We start from the raw sequence: 18071 nt of genomic DNA on the forward strand, positions 1-18071 counted from the left end.
CACCCTAAATGGGAATGAACTGTAATATATTCCATTTGCGCTAAGTGCCAATCACCTGGATGAGGACAGAAATTTCAGTATCACTGGATTCTCTCCTTTAGGAACCTACAGCTTTGTTTTGCTTTGGTCTGTATCTTCCTAAGCTAACAAATGTAGGGGGCAGGAAATATAGTTCATTTATGTTACTACAAATGCAAGGGTCTCTTCAGAGCACCATCATGCAAAATGCTGACCAGAAACCCATGTGAGGACTTCAGAATAGCCGGGCTCAGCTCTCTAGGCCATGATTTGCTGGCTTGTGAAATGAGAGGGAGACTGGGTTACTAGCCGTTTTAAGCTCTTCCATCTTGAGATTCTTATGATTCTATGACCTGTATAAAGTGGCAGATGATTTCTTTTCAGTTAAATGACTTTTAACACGGCAAGTTACTGATGTAGGAACTGGTATAGTGAGCACAGCTTTTGTTTTTTTCAATTTGTATTCATTTATTATGGAATCTGAAAATGGTTCTCAGACGTAAAAGACAATTTTTCCTTTTAAGGAAAGGAACTGGTAGTTATTTGGTTGTGACCTTTTGGAATGCATGTAGCTACCAACATCTTCCTATATGTTGTTAAGAAAAGGGACTCAAATTAGCTGGGCACAGTGGCGCATGCCTGTAATCCCAGCTACTCAGGAGGCTGAGGCAGGAGAATTGCCTGAACCCAGGAGGCGGAGGTTGCGCTGAGCGGAGATCGCGCCATTGCACTGCAGCCTGGGTAACAAGAGCGAAACTCCGTCTCAAAAAAAAAAAAAAAGAAAGAAAAAGAAAAGGGACTCAGCCAACATCAAGGTAGCAAACAGCCTTAAGAAAAGCCTGGAATTTCTACTCTAGCTCCCAAATTCATTGCTAACATACTTCGTGAAATGAGAAAGCCACTTCAGTTTGGTACCAAGGTCTCTGACAAATGCAAAGCTCTCTGTATTTTCACATTTGCTGGTGGACAAAACCAGCTATCTGTGAACTCCACATTCTCTCCAGGAAAACCACTCTGTGTATTCCAGTTTGCTTCCTATGCATTATCACAGTCACCTCCAGCACCAGCGTTTCCAGAGAGTGACAAGTGGTTACGAGTCCTCCCTGCCCTCCCTCCTTAAAGGGACCAGCAACTTGGCACTGGGTATGCTGCACTTTTAAGTGGTGGGAACCAATCTACCCTACACAAGAAGCTGTTTGTACAGCTGGTAAGACATCTTTATGAATTGAAGACAAAACAGCAGATGTTTCATGTATAGAAAATAGCAAGTGAGGCCAGACGCGGTGGCTTACGAGGTCAAGAGATTGAGACCATCCTGGTCAACATGGTGAAACCCTGTCTCTACTAAAAATACAAAAAAATTAGCTGGGCATGGTGGCGTGTGCCTGTAATCCCAGCTACTCAGGAGGCTGAGGCAGAAGAATTGCCTGAATCCAGGAGGCGGAGGTTACGGTGAGCCGAGATCGTGCCATTGCACTCCAGCCTGGGTAACAAGAACGAAACTCTGTCTCAAAAAAAAAAGAAGATAGCAAGTGAAATGAGTTTCAACACCATGTTCAGTGAAGTCACCAGAATGTTTAGGTTGAATCACCATAAAGCTAACAAGCATAAACATGAACGTTGGCTTCTCAAGTGGTCAAACCTCTGTGGGCAAATGATAAAGCCAAGCAAAAAACACTGAGCCTGGTTTACACAAACTTCTGCTCATCCTTCAAAAGTCTTGAATCAGATGTTTCCTTCTCTAAGAAGGCTTCTATGTCTCTTCCAGTAATTAGAAATGTCTCTTCCAGATTTAGAAAAATTCAATTTCTAAATCTGCCTTTGCGTTTTGAGTAATGAGTCTGTTGGTTTTTTTTATTTGTATGTATGTTTCTCCACCAGACTGTTAGGTCTTTGAGACAAGGACTGTGTCATTTCATTTTGTACCCCAAGTTAGCCCCGGCACATTCTTTTTTTTTTTTTGATATGGAGCTTTGTTCTGTCACCAGGTTTGGACTGCAGTGGTGTGATCTCGCCTAACTGCAACCTCCACCTCCAGGGTTCAAGTGATTCTCCTGCCTCAGCCTCCTGAATAGCTGGGATTACAGGCACCCACAGCCACACCCAGCTAATTTCTGTATTTTTAGTAGAGATGGGGTTTCTCCATGTTGGGCCAGGATGGTCTCAATCTCTTGACCTTGTGATCTGCCTGCCTCAGCCTCCCAAAGTGCTGGGATTACAGGGGTAAGCCACCGCGCCTGGCCTAGGCCTGGCACATTCTAAGGGTTCAATACATGTTTCATATTTTCTAAAGCTCAATTGGTTGAGCACTTACTACCTGCTGGGCCCTATATCAAATGTTTTGTATTCACTGCCTCATTAAATGCTCACAACAAATGTTATTCTCTGTGTGTGTGTGTGTGTGTGTGTGTGTGTGTATGAGTGCCTGTGTGTGTGTGTGTGTGTGTGTGTGTGTGTGTGTGTATCAGCAAAATAAGATTCAGACCAGAGCAATTTAAAAATTGCCAAAGGTCACATTGCCAGTGGCAGAGTTGGGATTTAAACTCAGTACCTTCTGCCTTCGGTTCCATGTGCTGAATGAGTATACTGTTTTCAAACCTGATAAACCAGGAGAGAATAACAATTTCTCATAATATAGTTTCCGATTAATGCTGTTCCTGATTATTGACTCATAAATATAAATGTGTATGGTGAATTTACAGGCTCCGATGCTGCTATGAACACTATACTATATTTATATGTAACTTTATAAATTTTCAAAGCATTTTCACATGCATTATCTCACTTGGGTCTCAAAATAACCAGTGAGGTAGGCTACACATGTTATTTTCATTTTACAGATGAAGAGACCTAAGTGTAGCACAGTACACTGACTTGCCACCCTGTGAATGACAAGGCCCAGGTTAGAACCTAGGGCTGGATTCATGTTCCAGGGTGATTTCTGCTACTCCATGCTATAGGGCTGGGATTTAACAAGTTCGTAATTATGCCGCTTGTGTGGATTTCCCGTGAAAATCTGGGCTACTTCATGCCAAGATAAAACTCACTCACAAAATTTAGATTCTTGCCCCCTTGAACACAGAATTTATAAAGATCCCCATTGTAAAGGGCTATGGAGGGATTCTACCACCACAAAAATATGTGGCCCTGCCTTTCAGTCCCCTCTACCCCATAACTCTGAACCCCACTCACTATCATTAGGGAATATCTGCTTCCTGGTTTCTTCAGCCTTAAATGGAAAATACTATATTTACTTTTAAAATACTTTGCAAGTTCTCAAGCAAATGCCATTAAGATAGGTGATGTGTGGGCAACTACCCTTGATCAAGGACCTTTTCCTCCTATGTGGGAAAACCATCTACATGAAAAACAATTGAGATCACACAGGAAACACCTTCACATAGTGAGCTCCAGAACCAAGAGGGAACTTACAGGTCTCTGTCCACTTACCTCCTTTAGAAATCCTAACAGAGACTGGCACAGTGGCTCACAACAGTAATCCTAGCACTCTGGGATCTGTCCAAGGTGGGCAGATCACTTGAGCCCAGGAGTTTAAGACCAGCCTGAGCAACCTGGCAAAAAAAAAAAACAAAACAACAAAACAAAACAAATTAGCTGGGTGTGGTGGCACGCACCTGTAGTCCCAGCTACTTGGGAGGCTGAAGTAGGATTGCTTGAGCTCAGGAGGTTGAGGCTGCAGTGAAGTGTAAGCACAGCACTGTACTCCAGCCTGGGCAACAGAGTGAGATCCTGTCTCAAAACACACACATACACACACAATGCCAATACACACTCTTCAATGTAAAAAGATGGACATAGAAATGAAGATGCAAAGATTGGCACAACCACAGAACAAGAGGAAAAGAACAGTCAGACACGGAGAAGGAGGACAGAGGCGTAGGAAGAGAAGGAGAGCAGCAGCCTTCTGTAGAACTTCATTCGCTGCAGGCTAGCTCCAAGTAAAGCCACACTGCATTTGAAGAAACAGCACAAAGAATGAGATGTCTTGCTCTTAGGCCTCTGAGTGTGGCCAGAAAGAAGTTAATCACCCTGCTCTGAATTTCTCCTTCACTTAGTTTGCCTGATGAGCGTAGCTCTGCACTGACGTGTGTGTGCTTCTCCCTGACTGTAGGAGCTGTCTGGGAGGCAGCCGTGGCCTGCAGCACTGGAGCTGGGATCAGAGAACGTGGGTCCAGCCCTGGCCCCACCACCCAGAAGCTGCTGGCATGGAGAAAACACTGCCTTCTTCCCCAGCAGAATGGGGTTCCTCCACCTACCCTCCAGGATGGCTGGGAGAATTAAGTGAGATCATATTTGCAAAATGTTAAACTGTGCCTAGCACAGGCAGGAATGATTATTATTTATGCTGGATTCCCAAGCATAGTTCCCTGCTGAGAAGCTTCCCAGTAAGCACCCACTGGATTAAAGGTCCCCTAGGCCGGCCTTACGCCAGCTCCAGGCTGCAGCTTCCTTTTTTTTTTTAATCCTGAGTTCTTCACAAGAGCAAACTCTGAGGCTAAGAAGCACAGTCACACCCAAGCACATGGTTTCCACAAATAGGGGTGGCAGCTGCACTTCAGGGAGACTTTGCTCTTGTACACAGTGCTATGATTGCTGTGTAATTCACACAAGGAACTAAGGATGTAGCACTTTTATATATGCGCGGTGTTTTTCAAAGTACTTTCACATACAAATTTATTTTGCTATAAATGCAAAATCTGGCTTGTTTGTGGATAATCACACCTATTTGAAAGCAGCATTTTCAGACTCAGGTTTAAAAAATATTTAAGGGCTAGGCACACTAGCTCACTCTGTAAATCCAGCACTTTGAGAGGCCAAGGTGGGCAGACTGCTTGAGACCAGGAATTCCAGACCAGCCTGGGCAAATGGTGAAATACTGTCTCTTAAAAAAAAAAAAAAAAAAAACTTAGCTGGTTGTGGTGGTGCATGCCCATAGCCCCAGCTCCTTGGGAGGCTGAGGTGGGAGATCATCTGAGCCCAAGGAGGTTGAGACTGCAGTGAGCTGCGATGGTACCACTGCATCCAGCCTGAGGGGCAGATGGAGACACTATCTCAAAAAAATAAAGGTGGCAGGGGTGTGTCCCACTCTGTTACCCAGGCTGGTCTCAAACTCCTGGCCTCAAGCCATCCTCCCTCTTTCCTCCTAAGTGCTGGGATGACAGGCATGAGCCATCACACCTGGCTTCAGACCTACTAAATTTTATTTGTGACGAGCATGTCATACTTGTGAGGAAAAGGACTACATAGGAAAGCCACAGAAATGATGAGCCTTCCAATTAGACAAAGTAGGAAGTGAAGCAGTGTTCCGCACAGCTCGTGTCTACCCAGAGCCTCAGCATATGGCCTTATTTGGAAATGGGCTCTTTGCAGATACGATTAAGGTGAGGACTGAGATGGGGACATCCTGGATTGGGGTGGCCCCTAAATCCAGTTAGACAGAAGACGACACAGAGATACAGAGCCGAAGGGATGTGAGAACGGAGTGAGACTGGAATGACGCGTCCACAAGACAAGGAATGCCGAGGCCTGCCATCAGCCCCAGACGCTGAGAGACAGGCATGGGAGGGTTTTTCCCTCAGAGGCTCCAAAAAGAAACCAGTCCTTCGACTTGCTGATTTCAGACCTCTGCCCACAGGACTGTGAGAAAATGTCTGCTGTCCTAGGCACTCCAAGCTGTGGTAACTTGTGAAGACAGCTCCAGGAAACCAGTACAGTGCACCCCACACCAAACACAAAAATAAATTCAGATAGATCATGGGTTAAACACTACAAATGTACTGGAAGAAACTTTTGGAAAATATTTTATAAATATTTTTATAAATAGGCTAGAGAAAGTTTTCCCAAACAAGGTATAAAACCCCGATGTCATATAGAGAAGGACTGACAGATTTGTATACCAAAAAAAAAAAAAAAGGCTGGGCACAGTGGCTCACGCGTGTAATCCCAGCACTTTGGGAGGCTGAGGCGGGTGGATCATGAGGTCAAGAGATCGAGACCATCCTGGTCAACATGGTGAAACCCCGTCTCTACTAAAAATACAAAAAATTAGCTGGGCATGGTGACACATGCCTGTGATCCCTGCTACTCAGGAGGCTGAGGCAGGAGAATTGCCTGAACCCAGGAGGCGGAGGTTGCAGTGAGCCGAGATTGCACCATTGCACTCCAACCTGGCTAACAAGAGCGAAACTCAGTCTCAAAAAAAAAAAAAAAAAAAAAAAAAAAAGGTACATCAAAAAACACTACTGGTTGGCACAGTGTCTCATTCCTGTAATTTTAGCACTTTGAGAGGCCAAGGTGGATGGATCACTTGAGCTCAAGGGTTCGAAAACAGCCTGGGAAACATGGCAAAACCCCATCTCTACAAAAAATAAAAAAATCAGTCGAGCATGGTGGCACATGCTTGAAGTTCCAATCACTTGGGAGGCGATCACTCGTGCCAGGAGGTGGAGATTGCAGTGAGCTATGATCGTGCCACTGCACTCCAGCACGGGCAACAGACAGAGCGAGACCCGGTCTCAAAGAACACAAAATTGTACATCAAAAAGCACTATTAAAAGACAAGCCAGGCATGGTGCCATGCCTGTAGTCCCAGTTACTTGGGTGGATTGCTTGAGCCCACGAGTTCAAGGTTGCAGTGAGGCTCCATCGCACTCCGGTCTGGGTGACAGAAGTTAAAGACAAGTAACAATGTGTCTGTAGCATACAGCATCAGAATATCCAGAATAGTCAGAGAGCCTACAAATTATTAAGGAAAATAAATAATCCAAAAGAATTTTTTAAATGATATAAACAAGAAATACACAGAAGAAATATGAAAAGGCCAGTTAAAAGCTTTATAAGTAGGCCGGACACAACACCTGTAATCCTAGTGCTTTGGGAGGCGAGCCATGAGGATCACCTGAGACTAGGAGTTCAAGACCAGCCTAGGCAGCATAACAAGACCCTACAAAAAAATTTAAAAATTAGCCAGGTGTGGTAGTGTGTTCCTGTAGTCCCTGCTGCATGGGAAGCAGAGGTGGGAGGATCCCTTGAGCCCAGAAGTTTGAGGCTTCAGTGAGCCATGATCCTGCCACTATATTCCAGCCTGGTGATAAAGTGAGACCCTGTCTCTCAAAATACACACACGCACACATTGTAAGTGAATATTGAAAAGACTGAAAATATCCAGTGTGCTTAAGTATACAAGGACATAGGCATTTTTTTTTTTTTTTACAGTGCTGGTAGAATTAAAATAATATACTATTAGGCTGGGCACAGTGGCTCATACCTGTAATCCCAGCACTTTGGAATATAAAAATTAGCAGTGTGGTGGCATGCCTATAATCCCAGCTACTCAGGAGGCTGAGGCAGGAGAATCACTTGAACCCTGAGGTAGAGGCTGCAGTGAGCTGAGATTGTGCCACTGCACTCCAGCCTGGGCAACAGAACAAGACTTGGTCTCAAAAAAAAAAAAAAAAAAAGAATATAGTGTTGTTTATAATAGCCAAAAATTAGAAACAACCCGAATATTTAGGAATAGAATAAATAAGGCCCAGCACAATGGCTCACACTTGTAATCCTAGCACTTTGGGAGGCCAAGGCTGGCAGATTACTTGACTTCAGGACCAGCCTGGCCAACATAGTGAAACCCCTACTCTACTAAAAATACAAAAAGTAGCCTGACTTGGTGGCATGCACCTGTAATCCCAGCTACTCAGGAGGCTAAGGCAGGGGAATTGCCTCGGAGGCGGAGACTGCAGTGAGCTGAGATCACGTCTTTGCACTCAAGTCTGGGTGACAGAGTGAGATTGTGTTCCCAAAAATAAAAAGGAATAGAAGCCGGGCGCGGTGGCTCCTGCCTGTAATCCCAGCACTTTGGGAGGCCAAGGTGGGAGGATCACAAGGTCAGGAGTTCAAGACCAGCCTGTCCAACATGGTGAAACCTCATCTGTACTAAAAATACAAAAATTAGCTGGGCATGGTGGTGCGTACCTGTAATCCTAGCTACTTGGAAGGCTGAGGCAGGAAAATTGCTTGAACCAGGGCCTGGGAGGCAGAGGTTGCGGTGAGCCGAGATTGTGCCATTGCACTCCAGCCTGGGCTACAGAGCAAGACTCCATCTCAAAAAAAAAAAAAAAAAAAAAGGAAAAAGGAATAGAATAAGTAATTTACAGTATGTTCAAACTGTGGAATACTCTGCAGCCATTAAAAGAAATACAGCTGGGCGTGGTGGTGTGTACCTGTAGTCACAGCTACTTAGGAGGATGAGGTGGCAGGATCACTTGAGCCCAGGGGGTCAAGGTTGCAGTGACCTATGATTGCAGCACTGCACTCCAGCCTGGATAACAAAGTGAGACCCAGTCTCATTTAAAAAAAAAAAAAGAGAGAGAGAGAAAGAAACAGAGCAACATATAGAGAATCCTCCTGATTAGCTGAGATTACAGGCACCTGCCACCATACCCGGCTAATTTTTTGTATTTTTTATAGAGACTGGGTTCACCAGGTTGGCCAGGCTGGTTTCCAACTTCAGGTGATCCACCTGCCTTGGCCTCCCAAAGTGCTGGGATTACAGGTATGAGCCACTACGCCCTGCCAGAAGCTTAAATATATTTTAGACACGGAGTCTTGCTTTGTCACCCAGGCTGCCGTGCACTGACATGGCTCACTGCAGCCTCGAATTCCTGGGCTCAGGGAATCCTTTCATCTCAGCTTCCCAAGCAGCTAGGACTAAAGATGTGCTCCACCACACAGGCTTTTTTTTTTTTTTTTTAATAGAGAGGAAGTTTCCCTCTATTTCCCAGGCTCCTCTTGAACTCCTGGGTTCCAGTGATCCTCCCTCCTTGGCCTCCCAATAAGCCATCACACCTGGCCTTGAAGAACATTATGTTTAGGCAATAAAAACTTTCTACTGATTTCCAGAAGTACAGCTAAAATAAGGTTAGCTGAGCAAAATATTCTGGGCAGGTGAAGAGAGGATATAATTTCCCTATCAGTGACTGTAAAATTCTAGTGACGAAGAGCGTACTCTTGTGAAAATACTGGGTGTGGAAGGGTGTTCACAGCATTTGTAGGTTTAGCAGAAAGAGGCGTGGGCTAAGAAAAACAGGTTAAAAAATACTCAGTGAAACACCCTTCATTAAAACTGCATGCAAAATGCTAAGCAAACGTGTATTTTTCCAGGGAAAGGATCGATATAGAGTTCTTTAGTTCCTCAGAACTGCTGCTGTACACTAGGAAAAGGCACGGCAGCTGAAGACACTGCTCTGGAATTCAGCAGAACCGAGTGGGAAGCAGAGTCGAAAAACAGTGTATAGAAGGTGCTTAGGGTCATAAACACAATGAATTAATGTTAGCTACATTATAGTGATTGTACTAGTTAATCTAAGTTTTGTAACAGAAGTGTTAATATTTATTTTTTTGAGATGGAGTTTTGCTCTTATTGCTCAGGCTGGGGTGCAATGGTGTGATCTCTGCTCACCACAACCTCTGCCTCCCAGGTTCAAGCGATTCTCCTGCCTCAGCCTCCTGAGTAGCTGGGATTACAGGCATGCGCCACCACACCCTACTAATTTTGTAATTTTAGTAGAGAAGACATTTCTCCATGTTGGTCAGGCTGGTCTGAAACTCCTGACCTCAGGTGATCCACTCGCCTCGGCCTCCCAAAGTGCTGGGATGACAGGTGTGAGCTACTGTGCCCAGCCAAGATGTCTTTTTATAGTTGTTGGCATATATAAAATTTGTACAGGAGGGTTTATTAATTTGGCCTATATAATTATTACTTCCTTGAGTCAGGGAAAGGATTACTTTAATATGAACCCAATGTAGCCAATGGAAAAGGTTTTAATTTTAAAAGCAGTTGGGAGATAGCATATGTAAATGACCATGGGAACAGGGGAGCTGCTGAAACCAGCTGTAGATCATCATCTGCTCAGCAAGAATGGGCATGCAGAGAACCAGCGTACCAGCCAAAATAAAACTGGTGTCCAGGATACAGGGAGTGTTCAGAATCCTCGGAGTGTCAATCAAGAACAAGTGCCAGGGTCCAATATTCAGGAAATTCAGGAATAAAGGACAGTGAAATAACTGGTCATCATGAAAAGTCATGTACTAGAAACAGTCAATAAAGACTCACCAAGAGAACATTTTGAACAAGTAGAAATTAAACCCTACTCCTCCACTACAAGTTGGCCTGGGAACTTGTGCCACCAGAGTGACAATAGGATCTCAGTGATGCTTGGAAGCCTTGGGGATATTTATAACATATGTGTAGGGTACTGTTGGCTACATCAATGTTGAGGAAAGGTGCTATGTTACTGGCATTTAGTGGGCATGGACCAGGTCATTCAGATGGCCTGCACAGGAAGTTCCACAAAAAACTCAGCTGTTTAGGAGAAGGTCCTTCCTACAGAAGGAAGGTCATGTGGAAAGCTCACTGTCTTGATCTCATGAAAAGAACCTTCTCTGCACAGTACCTACTGAGTACATTACACTGTGCACTCCAGCAAGCTGGTTGCAAATGTAACAGGACAGTTGAGATTCCTTTCCACAGTCATTAAGACTACAATGGCAGAGACATGAAATTTAGAGATCTCTCTGAACTTCATTAACAAAGGCTGTTTGAAAATTACAGAACATTTCTATATGAGATACATAAAGCATTTTTGGCAAGGTGAGAAACGTGATGAAAACTCCTTGTGTGAGGTTTGATGGTGTTTCCACCTCACTCTGGCGTCTCCTTTCGGAGTGCCACATGACTCCCTCACAGCCTGCTGTGCTCCTTTCCAATCCATCCTCCCCCATCACCTGCTGAAGGACACAGGGTTTAGTTTTGTTTTGCTTTTAAAATATTACAAACTGAATTTCTGCCTCATACAGTGAAATTTCAAGGTTGAAAAAATGTTTTCTGTGATATTTTATCATCCGCTATATCCTATCCTACAACAAAATAGGAAGTTGGTTTTTGTTTTGAGACAGAATCTTGCTGTCCCCAGGCTGGAGTGCAATAGTGGAATCTTGGCTCACCATAGCCTCTGTCTCCCGGGTTCAAGCGATTGTCCTGTCAGCCTCCTGAGTAGCTGGGATTACAGGTGTGTGCCACCATGCCCAGCTAACTTTTTGTTTATTTTTTGAGACAGAGTCTTTGTCATCCAGGCTGGAGTGCAGTGACACAACCTTGGCTCACTGCAACCTTTTGTATTATTCGGAGCTTATCTGCAAAGAGGGAGAAGGGATATCATGGAGTTAGAGCTCCAGAGGAGGGGAAGGCTTTGGTTCCTGGGGGAGTGCCATTGAGAATTGACAGTGGATGCTAAGAAGGACAATCAAAATCAGCAGAAATAAGACAACAGGGATTTGTGCTGAACGTGTCACCCTAGCTGCACAACTCTCCACAATGTGGGAAGCTCTGAGGCAAAGAAAACAAAATGGAGGGATAGGGCTGATGGCATGCATGCAAACCTGGTCATGCCACTCCTCTGCTTACAATCCTTAAAAGGCTTCCTGGTCCTTCAAGACAACCTTCCAGATCCCTCATCATCTGGCAATGCCCCTTTCTCCAGCTTCCAAGGGGTATCACTCTCCCCTTGACTGTCAAAGTTCCACCACCCTGGCCAATTGTGTTCATACTCACGGGTTTTGCACATCCTGTTCCTTTTATCCATATGCTATGTTCGCTTCCCACCCTTGGCTTCAGCTTAAAAATCACTTACTGGCTGGGCGCTGTGGCTCACGCCTATAATCCCAGCACTCTGGGAGGCCGAGGTGGGTGGATCACCTGAGGTTAGGAGTTTGGAGTTCGAGACCAGCCTGGCGAACATAGTGAAACCACGTCTCTACTAAAAATAAAACATTAGCTGGGCGAGGTGGCAGGTGCCTCCTAGCTACTCAGGAGGCTATGGCAGGAGAATCACTGGAACCCGGGAGGCGGAGATTGCAGTGAGCCAAGATCACACCACTGCACTCCAGTCTGGGCAACAGGGTGAGACTCTGTCTTCAAAGCAAAACAAAACAAAAACAAAAACGAAAGGAGAGGTTTTCCTGACCCCTAATCCAATCAGAACTCTCCATCCATAGTCTCCCAACACGTGCTTTTCCTTTCTTTGTTTGGGTCTATCACAATTCTACGTTTATTTGTACCAACACCCTTTTCATACATAGAAACAGCTTTTAGAGTGGCCATGTGGTCTATTTTGCTCACTGCCGAATTCCCAGCACCTAGCTTGACTAACTGTCACCAGCAGGAACAGTCGTTCAATAAACATCCTGAATAGGTTAATGCACCGTGGGAAGATTTAGCTCTAGGTCTTAGAAAAGTTTTTATTTTGTTGTTTGCTGTTCTTCTAGATCTTCATCTACTGTTAGATGGGGATAATAATAAAAACCTAACAACCTCAGAATTGCTGTGTGAATTAAACGAGCAAATTGCTGTGTTAATTAAATGCATGTAACATGCTTCGCATGCTGCGTGGCATGTAGCAAGGGCTGAGAAATGTTCCTTACCATTACCATCATTAAAAATAAGCTCTGTGAGCAAACGGACTCTCATACCTTGCTGGTAAGAATGTGAAAGTGGGCCGGGTGCGCTGGCTCATGCCTATAATCCCAGCACTTTGGGAGGCTGAGGCTGGTGGATCACAAGGTCAGGCGATCGAGATCATCCCGGTCAACAAGGTGAAACCCCGTCTCTACTAAAAATACAAAAATTAGCTGGGCATGGTGGTGCGCACCTGCAGTCCCAGCTACTTGGGAGGCTGAGGCAGAATTGCTTGAACCCAGAAGGCAGAGGTTGCGGTGAGCCGAGATCATGCCGTTGCACTCCAGTCTGGGTAACAACAGCGAGACACCGTCTCAAAAAAAAAAAAAAAAAAAAAAAAAGAATGTGAAAGTGATACAGCCACTCTGGAAAACAGTTTACCAGTTTTTTAGAAAGTTAAACAGACATATCATATAACTCAGCAATCCCATGTCTAGGTATTTATCCAAGTGACAGGAAAACTTATGTTCACATAAAAATCTGTACATGAATGTTTATAGCAGCTCTATTCATAATTCCCCAAAAATGGAAAAACTCAAATGTCCTTCAACCAGGGACTTGATAAATTATGGTTGCATTCATACAGTGGAATACCAGTCAGAGAGAAGACATGAATTACGGATACATGCAACAACATGGGTCGGTAATCCATAAATCCTTTATGTTAGGGGAGAAAACCAAACTGCACAGGGGTCACATTGTGTGATTCCATGTATATGATATTCTGGAAACATCAAAATGATAGGGACAGGCTGGGCACAGTGGCTCACACCTGTAACCCCAGCATTTTCGGAGGCTGATACTGGCAGATCACTTGAGGTCAGTAGTTCGAGACCAGCCTGGCCAGCATGGCGAAACCCCGTCTCTACTAAAAATACAAAAATTAGCTGGGCATGGTGCTGTACACCTGTAATCCCAGCTACTCAGGAGGCTGAGGCAGGAGAATTGCTTGAACCCAGGAGGCGGAGGTTGCAGTGAGCCAAGACTGTGCCACTGCACTCCGGCCTTGGCAATAGAACGAGACTCCATCTCAAGGGAAAAAAAACTATACAGAAACCAAGTCAGTGTTTGACAGTGGATGGGGTGGGGCAAGAGGGAATTTGGGGGAATAATGGAATTGTCCTATAACTACATTGTGGTAGTAGGTACATGGTTATATGCATGCATGCATTCATTCATTCCTTCATTTATTTGAGACAGATGGAGTCTTCCTCTGTCACTCAGGCTGGAGTGCAATGGCTCAATCTTGGCACACTACAACCTCCACCTCCCGGGTTCAAGCAATTCTGTGCACCACCATGCCCAGCTAATTTTTATATTTTTAGTACAGACAGGTTTTACCATGTTGGCCAGGCTGCTCTTGAACCCCTGACTTCAAGTGATCTGCCAGCTTCGGCTTCTCCAAGTGCTGGTATTACAGGTGTGAGCCAGGGCATCCAGCCAGTTATATGCACTTATCAAAACTCATTCCATCATAAATTGCAAGAGTAAATTTTACTGTATGTAAATATCTTAATTTTTTAAATGAAAAAATGTCCTAACCGGTAGTAGCTATAATTACCTTTTCTTTTCAGAAAAAGGCATTTGTATTTTATGAGCCTGAAAGTACCACAGGCACATTGGAGACATCTGGGAAAATAAACAAACAATGTATATTCATCACATGCAGTAAAGTCATATATATATATATATATATATATATATTTTTTTTTTAAGATGGAGTTTTGCTCTCGTTACCCATTCTGGAGTGCAATGGCGCCATCTTGGCTCATGGCAACCTCTACCTCCTGGGTTCAAGCAATTCTCCCGCATCAGCCTCCTGAGTAGCTGGGATTACAGGCACGTGCCACCATGCCCAGCTAATTTTCTGTATATTTAGTAGAGATGGGGTTTCACCATGTTGACCAGGATGGTCTCGATCTCTTGACTTCGTGATCCACCCAAAGTCCTATGTGGTGATGTGTTGTTTTGGTTGAAAATATGAAGAAAATCTGGCTTCACATAGATACATGTAATTAGAAAACGAAGAAATATTTTCATACCCATCTCTTAAGTCTATTCAGGCACTATTAATATAACAAAATAAACACGGCAGCCCTTTTCGGGTACTTGCTCTGTCGCCCAGGCTGTAGTGCAGTGACGCAATCTCGGCTCACTGCATTCTCCACCTCCTGGGTTTAAGCAATTCTCTCGCCTCAGCCGCCCGAGTAGCTGGGACTACAGGCATGCACCATCACGCCCAGCTAATTTTTTTTGTATTTTTTGTAGAGACGGGGTTTTCACCATGTTGGCCAGGATGGTCTTGATCTCCTGACCTCATGATACGCCTGCCTCGGCCCCCGCTAAGTGCTGGGATTACAGGCGTGAGCCACCGCACATGGCTGATAATCAATCCTCTTTAAACTATATACTAAAACTAAGAAAGTGGTAGGATCTTGAGGATTAGTTGCAATGAAGAATTTGAAATTTCCTTAATGAACTTGTCATACTAGCTGCATTAAAACCCACTGATCAGGGCCGGGCGCGGTGGCTCACGCCTGTAATCCCAGCACTTTGGGAGGCCGAGGCAGGTGGATCACGAGGTCAAGAGATCGAGACCATCTTGGTCAACATGGTGAAACCCCGTCTCTACTAAAAATACAAAAAAAAAAAAAAAAATTAGCTGGGCATGGTGGTGCGTGCCTGTGATCCCAGCTACTCGGGAGGCTGAGGCAGGAGAATTGCCTGAACCCAAGAGGCGGAGGGTGCCGTGAGCCGAGATCGTGCTATTGCACTCTTGAACCCAGCAGAGAGCTAAAGACAACCAAGTATCCTGAATTCTAAGAAGGAATGTGCTCCTCAAGGAAAGAGAGGATAGAGAACTGTCTCACAAGTAGAAGGGTATAGAGGGAAGACAGGGGTGCCACATGAGCCGGTGAGAAGGGCTTCACTGAAGTGTTTAACAAGTTACCAAAGGCCCAGTGCGGGCTAGGGCAACAGTGTAGAAGCCCTGGGAAGCATAAACACAGGCAGTCTGCACCCACTCTCAGGCCCTCTTCCAAGACCTTCACTGGATGTACACGAGAAAAAAAATGGGGACACTCTCTCCTCTTCTACACAAAGTGTCTGGCATTCAATAAAAAACTTTAAGACACATATATGCCAAAAAAACAACCCACTGTTAAGAGACAAAGCAATCAACAGAACCTGTCTCAAAGAAGAGCCATTTGTTATAACTACTAGATAGGTTATGGAGGAGGGGATTTTAGAGTAACAATGAATAATATGTTAAAGAATCTGGCAGAAAAGGTGTTTTACATGCATGAGCAGAGGAGGAATTGCAGCAGAGAGCAGGAAATTCTTAGAGTCAAATGGAAATGCTAGAAAAAAGGACACAGCATCAGAGCTGAAGAATTCCTTCAACAGCCTCATCACACTTGACACAGCAAAAAAAGAAAAGGATCAGTGAACTTAAGGTCAATCGAAAGTCCCCAACTGAAACATAAAGAGAAAAAAAAGAAAAGAAACCCCAACACCTGCAGGACAGAATTACAAGTTCTGAAAGATGTGTCAGTAGAGTTCCAGGAGCAAGGGAGAACAGAGCAGAAACATCTGAAGAGACAATGGCTGATAATTTTTTTTTTTAAGCGAAAGGCATTAAACCACTGACCCAAGTCAGAATCCCAAGAAGAATAACTTCAAAAAACCGACGACAACACCAGGTACCAGACACATCATAGTAAAATTGCTAGAAACAAAATGAAAGATACAGCCTTGAAAACAGCCAGGGTAGGAATGACACACATTAAACACAGAGGAGAAAGATAAAAATGACGACAGACTGGGGCCTGGCCGGTGGCTCACACCTGTAATCTGAAGACTTTGGGAGAGCGAGGAGGGTGGATCACCTGAGGCCAGGCATCTGAGACCACCCTGGCCAACACGGTGAAGCCCTACCTCTACTAAAATTACAAAAAATTATCTGCGTGTATTGATGTGTGCCTTTAATCTCAGCTACTCAGGAGGCTGAGGCAGGAGAATTGCTTGAACCTCAGAAGCACAGGTGAGAGTGAGCTGAGATCCTGCCACTGGACTCCAGTGTGGGTGACAGAGAAAGACTCTGTCTCAAAAAAGAAATGAATACATAAAAATAAATAAAAAATGAAATAAAAATGACTACAGACTTGACGTCTCCTCAGAAACAATGCAAGCTAGAAGGCAGACATTTTTTAAGTACTAAAAAACAAATAATAAAACAACAAAACTGCCAATCGAGAGTCCTATAAAAAACAAAAATATTTTTAAAAAATAAAAGCAAAATTAAAACTTTTCAAGCAAAGAAAAGCTGAGAGCATTTACTGCCAGCAGACCTGTGCTGTAAGAAATACTAAAGGAAGTGCATCAGGCAGAAGGAATATGGTACAGAAAAGAACTTGGGATCTAAGGAGATAAAAATAACTATGTGAGGTAACAAATACATCAATTTGCTTCTCTGTAGACCAGTTTACTGTCTATACGTATCCTATAATAAGTGATACACCTTAAATATACACAATACAATTTATTTCCTAAAAAATAAAATAAAATAGCTGGGTGCGGTGGCACACACCAGTAGTCTCAGCCACTCAGGAGGCTGAGGCAGGAAGATCCGTTGAGCCAAGGAGTTTGAGGCCAGCCTGGGCAACACAGTAAGACCCCATCTCTAAAAAATATAAAATAAATTTAGAACTTTGAAAAATGACAAACAATAAAAGTAAATATTAAAATTTTCTGACTTTTAATTACTCTAAAAAGCAAAACTAGAAAGAGTGATGGTGTTCATAATATCTAAAAAGAAGACGCAGGACGTGGCAGAATAGACAAAGCATGTGAGGAAGGAACTGGAAGTCTACTCTAAGACTCTCACCTGGGAAGTGACATAACCTTGTCACTGTGATATTAGTGACAACAGCACTGTCATAAAGATGCATACTGTGAACCTAAGACGACCACTAAAAAAACAGAAAAACCTAACAAGGAAGTACAACGACAAACAGAAAATTAGCAAGATGGTAGCTTTAAATACAACTCTATCATGGAAACAAAGCAAAACAGTCACTCTTGCCAATTTTATTCCATATCATACTGTAGGTCCTAGCTAGAGTAATAAGGCAAAAACGAAAACGGTCTTTATTCAGAGGTAAGATGATTATCTACTTCTTAAAAATCCCAAAAGCCTACCAAAAAAAATTCCTGAAGCTAACAAGTAAGTTCAGCAAAGCTGCACAATATATTGTCAATAAATAAAAACAGGCCGGGTGCGGGGCTCACACCCGAAACCCCAGCACTTTGGGAGGCCGAGGCGGGCAGATCATGAGGTCAGAAGATCGAGACCATCCTGGCCCTGGTAAAACCCTGTCCCTACTAACAATACAAAAAATTAGCCAGGCACATGCCTGTAATCCCAGCTACTCAAGAGGCTGAGGCAGGGGAATTGCTTGAATCCGGGAGATCGAGGATGCAGTGAGCCGAGATCATGCCACTGTACTCCAGCCTGACAAAA

The 18071-nt window shown here is 44.0% G+C and overlaps 1 protein-coding gene across 21 annotated transcripts in view; it reads right to left on the reverse strand.

Moving 5' to 3' along the window:
• TLCD3A (TLC domain containing 3A) overlaps window positions 1–18071 on the reverse strand; it is a 54826-nt gene that overhangs the window by 8217 nt on the left and 28538 nt on the right. For 12 of the 21 annotated variants that reach the window (XM_078372307.1, XM_078372320.1, XM_078372319.1 and 9 more), the window contains one exon: window positions 3469–3590. The exons of 8 other annotated variants lie outside the window; for them this stretch is intronic. The gene's annotated coding sequence lies outside the window, so the exon portion shown is untranslated. Of the gene's footprint in view, window positions 1–3468; window positions 3591–11040; window positions 11230–18071 lie in introns of all 21 variants that reach the window. One more of the 21 variants, XM_078372304.1, reaches the window with a different exon arrangement.

This window comes from Callithrix jacchus, chromosome 5, assembly GCF_049354715.1.
Source record: "Callithrix jacchus isolate 240 chromosome 5, calJac240_pri, whole genome shotgun sequence".
Taxonomy (NCBI): Eukaryota; Metazoa; Chordata; class Mammalia; order Primates; family Cebidae; genus Callithrix; species Callithrix jacchus.